Source organism: Tamandua tetradactyla, chromosome 5 (assembly GCF_023851605.1).
Source record: "Tamandua tetradactyla isolate mTamTet1 chromosome 5, mTamTet1.pri, whole genome shotgun sequence".
NCBI classification, from domain to species: Eukaryota; Metazoa; Chordata; class Mammalia; order Pilosa; family Myrmecophagidae; genus Tamandua; species Tamandua tetradactyla.
In genome coordinates, this window is record NC_135331.1 from 19,387,419 (window position 1) to 19,403,691 (window position 16,273).

The window sequence follows — 16,273 nt, forward strand, 5'->3', positions numbered from 1 at the left end:
CTGATGCCAAATGCTGTCACCACAGAAGGCCGACGGCAGGTGCCCGGGACAGGGACAGGTGCCCCAGAAGGGCATGTACAGCGACTGTAAATAACCCTCTTCCCCACCCAGGACCTCAGCCTGGACTCCAGTCTGCCTCCGCGGAGATAAAGGGTTCCCGGCGCCACGGACCTCGTCAGCAGGAGAGCAGCGAGCGCCGCCTTCTTCAAACTCTCGGGGGCCCTTTGGTCGGGGGGCTCCTAGCAAATGTTTTATTTATTTTATTTATTGACGTTTATTTATTTATGGAATGACTTCTCTCTCACCTGAGACTTGCCGTTAGCAGTATTTAATTATTTATTTATTTATAGGGAGGGACTGTGTGTGTGTGTGTGTGTGTGTGTGTGTGTGTGTGTGTTTGTGTGTGTATATCTTGGATGGAGGGGGACTTCCAAATTATTTGCGTGCATCTCTGTTTTTCTCTCAGTCCCCGTGGATGGGATTTGAGAGGCCAGAAATGGTTAAGGGCGATGGCCTTTTGCCTGAGGGTGAGGCCCACATGGCTCCAAAGCATAGAACATTCTAGAATTTGCCCCTAAAGTACATCGGGCCCAAGATTCAGTGAGGCTCGGGTGTCTGCCCCTGCCCCCTGCCCACCGGCCACCTCACTGACTCATCACAAAGGTGAAGACAGCCGAGAGGCCGTGTTGACACGCTGCAGTCAAAGCCTACGTGGCAGGAGTGAAGGGTCTAAAGTCAGCACGCCAGGCGCAAGCTGCACAAAGTTGGGATCATTTGTGGAAGCTCCTCAGGGAGGCACCACACCGGGCACAGATTGCTCTCTCCTGACAAACTGAGAAGACTTCAGTTGAGTACTCCCTGAAATAGCGCTCTGTGTTTTGAGGGCCATGGCGGTGGGGAATGGCCTAGGTCTAAGGCTGGGACGGCCGCTGGAGTGGCGGGGGCACAGTGACAGTGAGGCAGGGATCGCGCAGAGGGGCAGGCGCACATCCTGATGTCACCCTTACTGCTGGGCTGCGATACTGGGCAGGATCACTCACTCTATTAAAATTCTCTTTCTCTGCTTTTCTGAGCTTACCTGGTTGGTTTCATGGTAGTTCAATGTGAACGGACTCCACGGTCCCCAGTCTCTCTGCCCCTTTCCCCACACCTCGAGGCTCGGAGGCTGCCCCCTTTGGTGTGCGGTAGAGATGTGCTGCCATGTAAAGAGGTATCGAGGTATCAGCCTTCCTGGGGGAGATCCATACACCCCAAAACAAAAGGCTTCGTTGTAATCTCTTGCTGTTCCAACTGGGAAGAGCACAAATCCCTATCTGAAATTAGGAAGAAAAAAATAGATGAAAAGAGCAGCAGAGATGTTCACCCCCAAAAGGTCATTTAAGAGTCCATCCTGGAAGCAGGACCCAGGAGCCTTAGTTCCTTTCCCAGTGTCTTCTAGCTGCTGATCTAAGGGGGCTCCCATCAGGTTACCCTACACTCTGCCTTGGAATGGTCTGCTTGCCTGGTCCAGCCTTAGGTTTGGTGACATTTTTGCAGCATGCCCCAGTCAAATCCCTAGGGCAATGTAACTTTGTCCTAACCCAAACAAGGGTGTGTGCCCTGACCCTGTTTGCAAGAAGGCAGCTTAAAATGCCTCCTGGGAGTAGGGGGTGGGGGTGGAAATCTCTGATCTTCCCCTCACTTCAGTGTGCTCCTCCAACTTCTTTTACTCTTCCTTTTTTTCTTTTCCCAATCCAAAAATAAAACTCCGTTGGGAGACTGAACGTCATCTTTAACCGGAGTCCTCGATCCCTGGCATGACTGTCCCCTTGTCCACTTCACCCTCATTACCTTCTGCCTCCAGGGAATGAGACGGAGCCTCTGAAAGCAGCTCGAATATATAAAAAGCAGCACCCGAAATGAGGGGGCCGTGGCTGAAGTCAGCAACATGCACCCCAAGCACTTCAGCCTCCCACTCTGCATAACCACCTGCTAAGTGAACTTGGGCAAACGGTTCCCCTTCCCTGGGCTGAAGTTTCTACCTCTGTAACGTGGAAGAGTTTTTAAGAAATAATCCAAACCTTTGACCTTAGCCCTGGGAGATTCACTGAGACTCAGAGGGAAAAAGAAAAAAATGAAGCATCTTTAGGAGGTTCTCAGTCATGGGAGTAAAAAACTAAAAGCAAGACTTGAATCCCCTTCAGCTAGTTACGAAAAACTAACTCAAAGTTCCTTGAGGTTTAACTGCATGCATGCCTGTTCCTATCTGGGCGTTGAAGGGAAGTCAGTCTTCCAAAAACAAAATCAAATTAGCGTGTTTGAAAGATATAAGGGTCTCAGTGTCAGGGAGCACACATCATTTCCTCAGACCTATCTGCTTTCCCCAAAGCTTTTGGTCAAAGAGGGCAAATTTTAGGGTGCTCCCAAAGGTGCTCAGAGCATATTGTTTTCCTTCTTTTCTTCTGCTGTATTCTTTTCACCTTTTTCCCAAATACTCTCGTGCGCATGGGTCTCATCTTGCTTTCCTATCTAGCCAAATAGAAATTCTTGTCTGAAAACCTCCAGGATTCCTGAAGCCTCTTCCCCACTGGCCAACTGAGCCCAGCCGGGGAACCTGTACTAGATGCAGTGCCGTCAAGCAGTGCTTAATTGCAACCTCTTCCTTCTCACTTAATGATCCAATGATGCTGATACAGTCACCGCCTCCCCTCCGTCTGTGACTGGCTTTGTTTGTTTGTTTATTGTTGTTTTGCATTGTAAATAACATGATGGGGGCCCCTCATCAGGACATGGTTTATTTAATAATTTATTTCCTATTTATTGAGTGATATTGGGAAAGGAGAGAAGCCACTTCATTGTCTGGACAACTGTTGGAATCCGGGCCTCTCCCTGCTCCGGGCGCGCCTGTCTGCAGCAGCGGGTATTAGCATCCAGGTAATGAATGCTAGAAGCACCCAGCAAATTGGAACTGGCAGAAACGGAGGCTTGAATCATACGAATTGAGCTCAAATGGAACTAAAACACTGGTTATCTCCAGGAAAACCTCATTTAGATGGAAATTAATTGAGGAATAAAATGCCGTTGCATGAACCAACTTCTATTAAAAAGTCACAACTCCCTGAGGAAAAAAAAAGAGAGAGAAAATTTTAATCCCTGTTCTCTGGCCAAGAAAAACTATGCCTCATCTTCTAATGAGTTGAGGCAAAGAGAAGAACTGTCGGCCCTGTGGTTGTCTTGGTCATGTCTCTGTGTCTGGATGAAATGTCGTGGGCCTCAGTTTTGTCATCTGTGAAATGGGGCTTGGCCTAAGGGTTCTTGGCAGGGTGGTGGCAGCGGGTTCTGACCCTGATGCTGTGAACTCCCATTGGATGTAGGGGTCCTTGGGTTTTCTGTTGACCATAGTTTGAAGGGTGTCTCCCAAGAAGGGAAGAGAAAAGGCCAAGTGTGTACTTGGACCATGGGGTGACATTGAAACGACCAAGTCCTGCAGTCACTGGAGACCTCAAGGTGCCACCATCTTGATGATTCTTGTGGCTATGCTAAAATCCTCTATATTTAACTTAACCTTTTCCCCAAACCCAGTGGTCCAGAGTCATCCAAGAACAGTGAGATGGCTTCTCCTTGCATTGGGTTTAACCACAGTTTATTTGTCCAACCACGTTTTGTTCAACCAAACAACCTGGTGACATAAGTCAGACTGCAATTTTTCAGATGAGGACACTGAGGGTCATGATGGGCCCCAGCTCCCGTGGTGCATGAGTGGTGGAGCCAGGACCTGAACTCAGATCTACCTGACGCCGTGTCCCATGCTCCATCTGTCACTACCTTTCTTGTGGCACCTCTGTCACCAGGACTTTCCTCTGTGCTATATCTCTTCTCTCCCAGTTCTTAGCTATTCCATCAGGTGGTGATTGCCTAAGGACTTGGCAGAATCCACCACGTCCACCGCGGGGACTTGGGGCTCTATGTCTGGGGGGGCTTGGGAATCCCACCTGGAAGACCTCCAACTGAGAGAACCACTACCAGTCCAGTTCGGCCTGACCAACCAGCCTCTTCCTGGAACATCCTCATCCCACTCTGGTACCGCCAAGTCAGGGGGAGAAAACCTGCCCCAAGTATCCTGGGATCCGGTCCCCTGCCTAGTGATGGGGCAGCCGTAACCTGATTTCTAGTCTCCACTGCTCAGCGTAAACTTCTGGGGGTTGCCCACTTTTCAGCCTGTATGAAACATGTCTCTGTACTAATAAAAGGTCCCACGGTATGGTGTTCTCCAGTACGGCCTGGCGCCCTTTTGTCTATGTGGGGGCCCCAGACACAGGGACAAGGGAAGGAGGCTTGGGGACGGGCAGACAGAGGAGACTTAAGCAGCACTTGCTGCAGGCCACATGTGTTTACACGGTTCATCCAATTTCTTTAATCTTCAAAGCGAACTGGTAGGTATTTTTGGTTTTATATGTGCATTAATAGCACCTACAGAGCGTCTTAGGCGACTTTTCCCTAAGATTTTTATGAGTGTTATCTTAAGTCTTCACGACGACCCTGTGAGGTAGGTATTAGAATCTCTTTCCTACAAAGAAGGAAACTGATGCCCAGAAAAGCAGAGTCACTTGCCCAAGTCCATGGAGTAGATGGTAGATGCAGGCAGGCTGACTCCAAACTGCAAGCTGTTAGCTTATCCCACAGCACTTCAGGTGATGAACGAGGAACCACTTTTCTCTGGTAGAATTTCCCCTCCCCCCATGCCGGCACCTTGATGATAAAGAAGGAAGTTTGGCATAGGGCTCAAATTAAAAAAAGCAAAACAAAACGTTTTTTATTGTTAAATATAACATATACAAAGAAAAGAAAGAAAAGGCAATGATTTTTCAAAGTACCCTTCAACAAGTAGATACAGAACAGATTTCAGAGTTTGTTATGGGTTATCATTCCATTATTTCAGATTTTTCCTTCTGGCTGTTGCAAAACACTGGAGGTTAGAAGAAATTTTTGTTATTTTTACTTTTTTTGTGAAAAATAACATATATACAAACAAAGCAATAAATCTCAAAGCACATTGCAACAATTAGTTGTAGAATAGGTTTCAGAGTTTGGTATGGGTTACAATTCCACAATTTAAGTTTTTACTTCTGGGTGCTCTAAGATACTGGAGACTAAAAGAAATATCAATATAATAATTCAGCACTCATTTGTTAAACCCTACCTTCAAAGATAACTCCACCATCATCTTTGATCTTTCTTCCACTCTTTAGGAGTATTTGGGGTATGCCCATCCTAACTTTCATGCTGGAACGGGCTGTGATAATATGGGATAGGGTGATGGAACTAGCTGATGTTCTGGAGAGTCTGGGCCTTCTAGGTTTCAGGACTTATCTGGTCCAGGGACCCATTAGAGGTGGTAGGTTTCTGAAAAGTGACCCTAGTGCATGGAACTTTTGTAGAATCTTATAATGCCCTAGGTGTTCTTTCAGATTGCCTGGAATGGTTTTGGTTGGGAATAGGGCTCCGTTTTTGGAGTCTAAGACCTGGATTCAAATCCAAGCCCCACCATTTACTAGTGGGTTGACACTGGACAAGGGCATCACCTGTTTGTGCTTGGGTTGTCATCTGTCAAATGGACATAGCAGCCGCCACCTCCCCAGGCTGCTATGGCCACTAAATGCGAAGGTGGCTCTAAAACAAAGGTGGCCGGGGGGTACTCCATGAATGTTGGTAGGCTTCATCAGGGTTTCCTGAGCCATGGCCTGGGGTTCACGAGGACAGCCAAGAGCAGCTGACTTGGGACAGTGAGGGCCCTGCAAGGCTCTGTGAGGCTTCTGGAAATGTTGGCAGGATGGGATTGAAAAGTTTCTTGCCCTAGGGAGCAGGTGTTGTGAACACTCATGGGGGGTGGGGGGGGTCAGGCAGGTGAGGGAAGTGGGGGGAGGAGACAGGGTTAGGACTGGGAAGAATTGGGAAGCCCAATGAAGAGCAGCTTGGTGGCAATCTTGGCCCCATGTTGTGGCAAGTCTCCCCAATTTTTAACTGGACCTGAATTTTTAGATAAAATCTCCTGATTTTTAAAACGTTCACAATGCATCCTTTTTTCCAATCATTGTATGGGTCAAAAAAATGTATATATTCTATAGATTTATATATATATGAATAAAGGTAGGTAGATGAGAAAGAGAGAGAGAGAGAGAGTTTGTTTCATCCCAGGGATCAGACAGGAGGAAGTACCTCAACCCATGCCCACCTCTTAAGGATCCCGGGAGGTCGGGAGATCATAGGGCCCCTTTCCTCATGCAGAGAGTTGGTCATCTATGAACTGGGTTATCAACTGGGGGAGAAAGATGAAACAAACAGGAGCTACCATGTGCATCCCCTCGGAGCCCGCCCCTCTGGAAATCTCCCTTGAGAACTGTTTAGGGTGGGATAACCTCCCTGGGGTGTGTAAACCCATTGCAATTGCTGCCACTCCACCCCCGGCCCCCTGCCACACACACACACTGATTTCTTTCTTCCCAGTAGGCTTGAGGAAAGCAGTAGCCGGTGTCCTCTTTGGAGACTTCATCCATAAATAATAACGATAATAATAAAATTACCTATAATGGACCAACTATCACGAGCCAGGCACTTTGCAGGCATTCGTTTGTCACATTGCCATAACCACCCTGCTGAGCCCCAGGAGAAAGCTGAGGCTCAGAGAAGGAAAGAGCACTTAGCCATCAGGCACTGGACCCCAGGTCTGTGGGCTGCAGGGCCATTTGACTGCTACACTACATCTCCTTACCTGCCAGGACTGGGAGCCGCGGCAACCCAGAGCTAGCCCCCTATAAGGGCCCTTATGGCTTTTCCCAAAAAGATGTGGCTGCCAGGATGTGGTCCCTGGGAAGCCAGCTGCCCCTCAGCAGCTCACCGCAGGAGGCCTTCGCCCTTCCAGCTCCTCTCGGGCTCCCGGTGACCGGAACCAGCATGCTTGTTCTCCCAGCGAGTGGTCTCAGCAGGCTCCCATGCCCTCGTCCCGGCTGCCTTGGTGGAGGAGGAGGGTGGGCTGCTTCCGGAGGTGTCTCTCTTTCAAGACAGCTTGGCAGCTGGCCAGAGACGAAGCAGAGGGGGCATCCCGCACCCCTGAGCTCTGCAGCCCCAGGGACACACACATAGCCCCTCCACTAGGTACAGGCAACCCAAAAAGCAGAGAGAGACATGGGAAGAGGTTGGGTTTGAGACTTAATTTGTCCCTAGCTTGCTGTGTGACCCTAAGCAAGTCAAAACCCTCTCTGGGCCCTACTTACCCTACCTGCAAAAGGGGTTGGATTAAGCCAGTGGTTCTCAAGCCTGGCTACACCTGATTCCCCTGGGAACTTTTAAAATAAAAAATAAAAACCACCCATGCCCAAGTCCTGCTCCACCCCAAATAATAAGAATCTCTGGAGGGAAAGGGGGTGGAGGACAGACATCAGTGTTTTGAAGACTTCCTTGGTCAATTGAATATGAGGCTAGGAGTGAGAACCACTGAACACGGTACCTAAAATGCTGTCCTGATCTGATATCCTACAGTGTGCTGCAAGCTGCCATTAAGAGAGAACAGCAGAGACCACAGCATCTAATGCTTATTCAGGGCCTACTATGTGCCAGGCCTGGTTTTCAGTTCTTCACATCTCTTCCCACGTATTAAAACCTATTTCATCCTCACCCCATCCTTATGATGTAGGTTCTATTTGTAGTTCTGTTTTACAGGCACAGAAACTGAGGCACAGGCAGGTTGCCAAAATCTCACCACAGGAGGCTAGGATGAGGGTGAGTCCAAAGGTGCACCTTGAGCCTTGGACATTCAAGGAAGGCTTCGTAGAAAAACTAACTTCTAGGCTGATACCTGAGAAAAGAGTAGGAGGTGGCCATGCAAAGAAAGGGGGCTGAGGAAAGAGGAGGGAGGGAAGAAAACCCCAGGTAGGGGCACCTGCCTGTGTACAGGAGCAGAAGCAATGGCCCCACCCACCTAAAACAGGCTTGGCATCCCACCCCCCTACCCCGACCTCCCCAGTGCGCCTCTTCCATAGCAGTCCCTGCTTCTGTCATTACTTTGTTGTTTTGTTTCCAGCCCATATCCATGAGGATAGGAATCTGGTCTGTCTCACTCACCTGGAAGCCCAAGAAGTAGTAAAATGCCTGGTAGTCTGTCAGGTGAATGAATTTGCCCAGGGGGTCCCAGCTCTGCTCCCTCATGATGCCCATACATTTTTGAGCTGGTTCATTTCATGTGGGAGGTGGGGAGTTTGGTTAAGAGGGCTTGTGACAAAGCAGTGATGTTGCCAAACAGGGACTCTCAGGATCTCTCACGCACATACTCTTTCCACTAGAGCTGAGCTCCACCCTGGGCGTGAGAAAAAGCAGCAGTAGCAGACATGAACACCTACGATTCACTCACCGTCCGAAGGCTGGGCTTAGAGAATGGCATGATTTTTTAAAAGGCAAGGACTCAGGAGTCAGGAAGGCCTGGGTTTCAAACTGGTTCTGCTACTTCCCAGCTGTGTGCCTATGTATAAGTTACTTAACCTCTCTGAGTCTTGGGTTCCTCATCTTTCCGGTGGGGATAGTAAAAATGCCCATCTCATAAGGCTGCCATGAGGATTACACAAAGGAACATAAATGAAGCACTTAGCACAGTGCTTGGAAAAGTGAGTGCCCAATCATTGTTACGGATACTAAAAATAAAAAATAAAAACAAAATGTGCCTGGTGCAGGGGAAGGCTCAGTTGTCCAGGTAAACTCATGACGAGTTTCAGGGAGAATTTAGGTCTCCCTGGCAAAAGGTCAAACAATCTTGCCTCCCATAAGTATCTCCTCCCCTCAGGAAGTCTGGAATCTCTGCCCACATGGACCCCTCCCTGACGTTTCATCAGCATTTTCCACCACAGCAGTTCTAAAATTAATCCACTAGAGGAAAGACACCGGGCCCTGTGTGTGTATTTCTACCCAGTTCAGGCTGTAACCACTCGCTCGGGACACTGTCTCTGACCAGATCAAGGAATCTTAGCCTAGGGGAATCCATGGACCCCCATGCTGGGCCTTGTAGAGTCTGTGACTCTCGAAATTTAAGGCAAAGTCTTTTTAAAATATGTGAACATATGAACTTTGTGGAAGACAGGAGTATATATATATATTTAATTATATATATATGATCAATTTTCCGGACGCACCCAACTCAAGCCTTTAGGAAACTTCTGCAACATTGATCTTCACTCTCACGATGTAGGAGAGTTTCTAGTTGCCTCCCCATAGCCATTCCCTGACCACCCTCCTCCCTTCATCCGTAGTAATAAAAACCCCAAACTTTAACTGGGTTCATGGGGGCCCAGAGTAAAGACTGCATTTCCCCAGCGTCCTTTGCAGCTAGGTTTGGCCTTGTGATGGATTTTGACCAATGGAGTGTAGGCAAATTTGTTCCATGGCAGCTTCCAAAGAAACTCCCATAAAAGAGAGTTTTCGGGCACCCTTTCCTTCTTCTTCACCCCTACCTCTTTGCTGGTTGGAATGCAGGCATGAGGGCTGGAAATCAAGTGGCCCACTGGTGCTTGAGGTGGCTTTGGGGACGAAGCCCCTATACGTGGACCAATAAGACAGAAGAGGTTTTCAGCTAAGGCTAATCTTCACTCAGGATGAAACCAGCCATTTCCTGAAAGGAAACTTCTTGTTCACATATCTCTTTCTCCATCTCTATACATCCTCCTCGACCTCCTCTGCCTTCCACCACAAATCTTGAGAACCCTCTCAGACCCAACCTTCTCAGGCTCGGACACTCCCAGCCCTGAACAAAGCAGTGTCATGGCCACCAACTGGCCAAACCAGCTCTCGCTCTAACCTCAGAAGCATCTGGGAGGGGGACCTTCAAGACCACGGCCCTTCAGTATCTCCCTCCCCCAAAGATCCCAGAGCCACCCACTGCATAAGGGGCTCATGTTAGAATGCCACCTAAATGTCCCAAACCGGGGGGAATGGATATCATCTTGCCAGCCAGGTGTCCGGGCAGAGAAAGGTACAAAGTGGTTTACCCTCAGAATAATATTAGCATTCAGCAAGTTCGTTTGAAGCAACACCGACAACCCCAAAAGGGCAGAAACTAGGAAGCCTGTCAATCTGAAGAGGCTAGGTTATGCCAAAATAACAATAAGCCCCAATTTTAGCACCCAGGGACATTCTCCTCATCAGAGCCACGGTGAACACTGCGCTGTGGATGACGACGCAGAGGGAAAGAGAACTCTCTGGAGGGTCTCCCACAGGCAATTAAATGCTTTGAACTGGCAATGACAGGCGTCACTTCAGCTCACGACTCATGGGCCACATCTGTAATTACCTAGCTCCTCCTAACCACAAGCACGTCAGCCAGTCCACTGCTGCCACCATAGGCCCAGAGGGCGGGGGAGAAGGGAGAGGGCGCCGAAATGCTTGGCAAACGTCACGGTGACAACCACAAATAAGAGGTGCTATGGAAGACACGGTCTAGATGCCACAATAAGCCACAACCCATCAGACAGAAGTCCCTCCCCTTAGCCCGTATGGGAATTCCAAGGGAGGAGGCAGATTGCAAATAACTATAACAGTGACAAGGAATGGAGATGGCAGCGAACGTGACTTGATTAAGTGGCCAGAGAAAGTTTCTCTGAGGAGGTGAAATTCAAGTAGAGGCACAAATGAAGAGAGAAAACCAGTTACGTGGGCATTTGAGGGTGGTAGGAACAGGAGGTGAGAAAGCCCTCAGATGGGAAGGAATATGCTTGGCTCTTCTGTTTGAAGCACAGTGAAGACGAGATGACAGCAGCAGAGAACTGGCTCAGAAAGGTAGCCAGGAGCCTTTGTTTTCTTCCTAAAGCTTTTCAGTATCTGAAACTTTAATTGTTGATTTGATTATTTGTTTACTGATAGACATGAAAACAGGGACTTTGACCCCATTTGCTATCTCATCGCTTGCCCCTGGGCTAGTGCTCTGTGCGTAAGAACTTAATAAATAGGTAATGAGTGGAAAGCATGAGTAAATGAATGACCTGTGTTTCTCCACTCCTCCACACGTGCTTCTCCTCACATCTTCTCTGCCCCATTAAATGGCACCACCATCCATCCAGCTGCCCAGATTTAAGTACCAGGCATGCATTTGATGCAATCTTCTCCTCCCCCACCCCACCCCATCAACTAGTCAAAATGCTTCTGCTTCTTTAACCTATCGTGACTCTGTCCACTCTTTACCTGTCCTCAGCCAACAACCTAGCCCAGTCCCCCATCTAACCTGCAGTAGACTCCTTGATGGTTTCTCGGGGGTCTTGCTCTCCATCCCCTCCCCTCCGTACGCAACCTCCCTGCACCCTCTGCAAGCCGCTGGCGATTGTCATAGAACTCAGATCTCATCCCATCACTTCCCGTCTCCAAGTAATCGCATATTTCCTCTACATGCTTAGGACACAGTCCAACCCCTCGGTGGAGTCTGCAAAGCTCTACGTGACCCGGCCGTGCCCACCTCCTCAGCACATCTCCCCCTCACACTCCAGGCTCATCGTTATCCTGGGATATCCTGGCACGATTACCAAACCCGTTTTACAGGCTGTCACTTGCCCAGAGCAGCAGAGATAGGCTTGAAATGCAGATCTGTTCTGATCTAAAAGTTCAATTCTTACCCACCACATTTTACTCTTTCTTATTCAGTAATGCCAGCACTGCTGCTTCCTGAAAACTCTGGTGATTTGAGATACTAGTTCCCTGTACTCAGAATATCCATTTGAGCCATGAAAGGAAGTCTCAGGAGCCAGGAACAAGGGGGAAAGAGGGGCTGGGGGAATCTATCCTTGAGGATGCATAGAAAGAGGATGCTGAGCACTGACACCCTTCTCCTGGAGGCACATGCACACAGGAGGAGCTTCCCTTGAGCTGACTGAACCCCCACCCCTGCCCTGGCTCTGAGCAGTTTTCCCATTAATAACCGCTAAGGATCCCAGTGGTTGATGCAGTGATGGCTGGTCCCAGGCAACCCCTACACTCCCAAACGTCAATGCATTCCTGGTGTCATGACATCATCAAGGAGGCTATTGCAGTATTCACTGAGATGATCTGGAAGGATGGGAGAAGGTTCCAGACAAGAAGGCCCAGGGAGGAGGCAGAGGAAGAGATGGGCTTGTGACCCAAATGTCAGCTGAGCCTGCTGGGTCATTCTGAGTTTAGAGCAACAGAGTGAGAGCCAGTGCTGACCAGAAACATAGTGGAGACCAGGGGACACAGCCTCACCAGGCAGCTAAGAGGACCATGAGCCAGTATGCCCCCCTCTTGACTGGGGGCCTGAGATGTAAATGCATTAACAATAGTGGATTAAAAGTGATAAAACACATATAGAGCATTTAGCAGAGTTTAGCACATAACAGGTCTCAAATAGTGGTGGGTATCATTTACTGTAGTTATTTACAGAATCCCATCATAGTTTAGAGCATAGACTCCAGAGTCCGAGTGCCTGGGCTTGAATCCCAGCTCTGTTGATCAGTAGCTGTGTGACTGTGGGCAAGTGATTTGACTTCTCTGTGCCTCAATACTGTCATCAGTGAATGGAGATAATAGAGCAATTTGGGGTGAGGGCTAAATAAGTTGATATATACAAAGCACTTACAATTGGTACAAAATGTTAAATAGGTGTTATCATCATCATCACTCATGAAGGTAGGCAGGGAACGGATCCCTGGGAAAAAAAAACCTGGAGAAAACAAGAGGGAGAAGCTAATGTGCTATAAATAAGCATTGTCTTCATAGGATTGTGAGGGAATAGACTTGTTTATAGACTTGTGTATAGATTTGTTTGTCCCGTGTGGGTGGTTTGTTTTTTATTTCTCATTTTTTTCATAGGGTGCATGTTTTGCAGGGGACATGGATTGCAGTGTGTGGCAGAGGATAGAGCATTGGACTTGAAGTTCAGACAGACCGGGGTTCAGGACTCACAAGCTGGTGGCCTTGGGCAAGTAACTTCATGCCTCAGAGCCTCAGTTTCCTCATAAGTAAAATGGGGATGATGATAGTGCAAACCTCTGGGGCAGCGTTCTTCTGAAGACTAAATGACAGCATGCTCAGAAAGTTTCTAGCTTGGTGCCCGTACTATCTAAGGACTCTAGAAATTTTCGTTAACTCCCTAATGCTGTCACCAAGTGTGGAGTCTCTCACGTGTGAGCTGGGCAGTGCAGACACAGAATTGCTGATACAAATCATATTCCCAGCCAAGACTTCCTGAGCTCTTGCCATGCACCCAAGCACCCTCCTAGGCACTGGGGACGCTTCTGTGAACCGGACTCAGGAGTGCTGCCCTCATGGGGCCAAATGTGCTGGAAATTCCCTTAGTACCATCAGGAGAGAGTCTGAGAAAAGGAAAGGAGAAAAAGGTCTGAGTATATTCATCTCCTATTTGCTGGAGCATATGCTGGCCCTGGGGGCGTCCAAGAAAGAAAACCCTGTGAGAGGTCTCCCTGGAGCTGGCTGCTGAGTGAGTGTGGGACACACCAGGATTCACCACCACCTCAATCCTGCTTCTCCTCCCCCTAGAAAGTTCCAAGCCCCTGGAATTGAAGGTGAAGCATTTGGCCAAAATGACCTCCAGGAAACCATGCCTTGAGGCTTTCACAGAGACCCTGCTTTCAAGTCTTACAGAACCTCCTCAGCTCTGGCTAGAAGTGCAAATTAAGGGGTGTGAGGCTGGAGAGGGGCAGGACCTGGAAATCCCCTAACGGAGGGAATGAACGTCGTCCTCAGTCTCTCACTGCAGGGGAAAGAAAAAGCCCAGGATGTGTCCTTGTCCTGGTTCTACCTGTGTGACTTCAGCCTGCTGCGTCTCCACACCGGGCCCCAGTTTCTGGCAGGTGGGGTGATGTCATCCCCCACCCCCCAGGCTGTCTGACTTGAGGACTAACTGCGGTGTTTCCCGTGTGAAAGCACCAAGCGGATGGCAGCCAAGTGAGCTTTGTTCTGGAATTTGGACCTAACATCCTCCCTCATCACCTGCTACCCTGGGTTGCTCCTTTCCTAGGCGCCCTGGGTTGCTCCTTTCCTAGGCGAGCCAGACGGGAGGGTCCTTTCATCCTGTGCCCTGGCCAATGACAGCCCATGGGGGTTACTAACTATGTTAGCTGAGCTCTCCCCAGGTGGCTGGGTGAGCATTCGCCTCCATCTTCAGCTCCCCAAGATGGAAGGCTGCCTGACCCAGAAATGCAGCGAGAGTCCAGGGGGCCCCAGACACTAGGCAGCAGAGAACCATGGAGCAAGGCTTTGGCAACGCGGTCCCATTCCGGTTGGTGCCATGGGCGCCCAAGTTCCCCTGGCTTGGGTTCAAATCCATCTGCCAGCTGTGCATCCTAGAGCACGTGGCTTCACCTCTCTGAACCAGGAGGATTCAATGACATCATGAATATAAAGGGCACGCTCAGGGCCTGGTGCATGCTAAATGCTCAGTAATCATGAGCCCTTATCATTTAAGAGGCAGCACAGCACAAGGATTAAGGGCCGAAAAGCCTAGATTCTGACCCAAGCTCTGCCACTTCACCAGCTGTAGACATAGGCAAGGCACAACAACTCTCAGAGCCTCAGATTTCTCATCTGTAAAATGGGAATGTGGGGAGGATTGGATGAGTCAATACACACACAGCAGTGTCTGGCACATGACAAGGGCCAGGTAACAATGATTGCTATTTCTTTTTTTCAGATGCCCACCCTGCCTTACCTCCTCCTGGCCTCTCTGTGGGCATCCTTAAAACCACGAGGTGGATTAGGCCATCGGGGCTACTTTTCCAAGCCCTCCACCAGGCTTCCCCTCCTCGCTGGTCTCCAAGAGGCTTGACACAAAATGCAAGTCCCAATTGGGATGGGGATGAGACTGGAGGCCAAGTGAGCCTCGTTCTAAGCAGAGGAGTCTCCCCGAGGGTGGAGGTGGCTGGGCAGGGAGGAAAAGGAGTTCTTTCCAGGGCAGACGCGCCCACGAATAAACACGGCCCCATCCGTCCGGCCCATAAACACAGACTCGCCAGCCCACCCCCTGAACGACACACACTCACTCGGGACCGAGCCACCCTACGCCGCCCCACCCACTCGGAAACCTCAGCCCGCACCTCCCCACCCCCAGATCCCTGGCAGTGCCGGGTTTCTCCGGCGTGTGGGGCAGCTATTCTCCCATAACTGGCGGCAAAGCCGGCCGCCCGGCCCCAGCCGCGGTTACCGGGAGAGCTGAGGCTGCGGGCCGGGCCGTGACGTCAGCCCCAAGCTTCTACCGGGTTGATCTCACCCTGCTGGGGGGCGGGGCCCGTGAGCCGGCTCTCCGCACAATTCTGAGAGTGACGAGAGAACCCCTGTGGGATCCAACCCCCGCCACCCCACAGCCCTCGGTTTCCTGACCTGCAAAATGGGAGGAAAACAGGGACGTTGCTGCGAAGATTTAATATGCAAATTCCTGCACCGGGCTCCCTGCAGGGGCGGGCACAGGGGAGGCCACGGGGGGGGGGGGGCCCTCTTTTCCCCACATTATTTTTAGCAAACGGCCTCACGCCGACTCTGCTTAACCTCCCAAATGATTTCTCAACCAATGACTCACTGAATTCCTTGCCACCCCCACCCGACCCCACCTCCACCCGGAAGAAGGCAGAACTGAGCCCTTGCGGCCCACAGAGGGGACCGGTGGCCCCAGGTCGCCCACCTGTTAGGGACAGATCATAGATTGGAACCCAAGGCTAAGAGGCCTGTACGATCCTAAAAGACGATTTGCTGATTCACCTTCCAGACTTGCCTGGAATCTGCTGGGAGGTTTACAAAATAGATCCCCCCTGGGCTTCCCATGTCAGACCCACAGCCTGCCTTAGGGACAGCACCTTTTGATACTTATCTTTGTTAACAGTCATCACAATAACATGCCAGTTTCCTTATGCGTACAGTGGGGGCTCATAATAGTACCCCTACCTCGTGGGGGTGTTGGCAAGGATCGAAGGGCTTAATAGCTGTAAAGCCCGGAGCTGTACCTGGCATGTAGCTCGCCTAAGAGAATTGATAACTCAAAATTAAAAATAGAAAAGTGCCAGTCAATCCGCTAGATGCTGCAGAACTTCCTGAGCTGCTCATGACACATCCATGTGTCACTGTTACTCTGTCCATTTTCCAGATGGGAAGATGAAGGCCCAGAGATGCCTGGGGGTGCTGTGTAGCGCCCTCTGGGGACCCGGAGGCGCTGGGGGCTTGACCGCGGGGTAAGTGGGGGTTTCGACCCCCGGCCCTGCGCCTCTGGTCACTCTCTCTCCTCCTTCTGCAGGTCCCCGGAGGG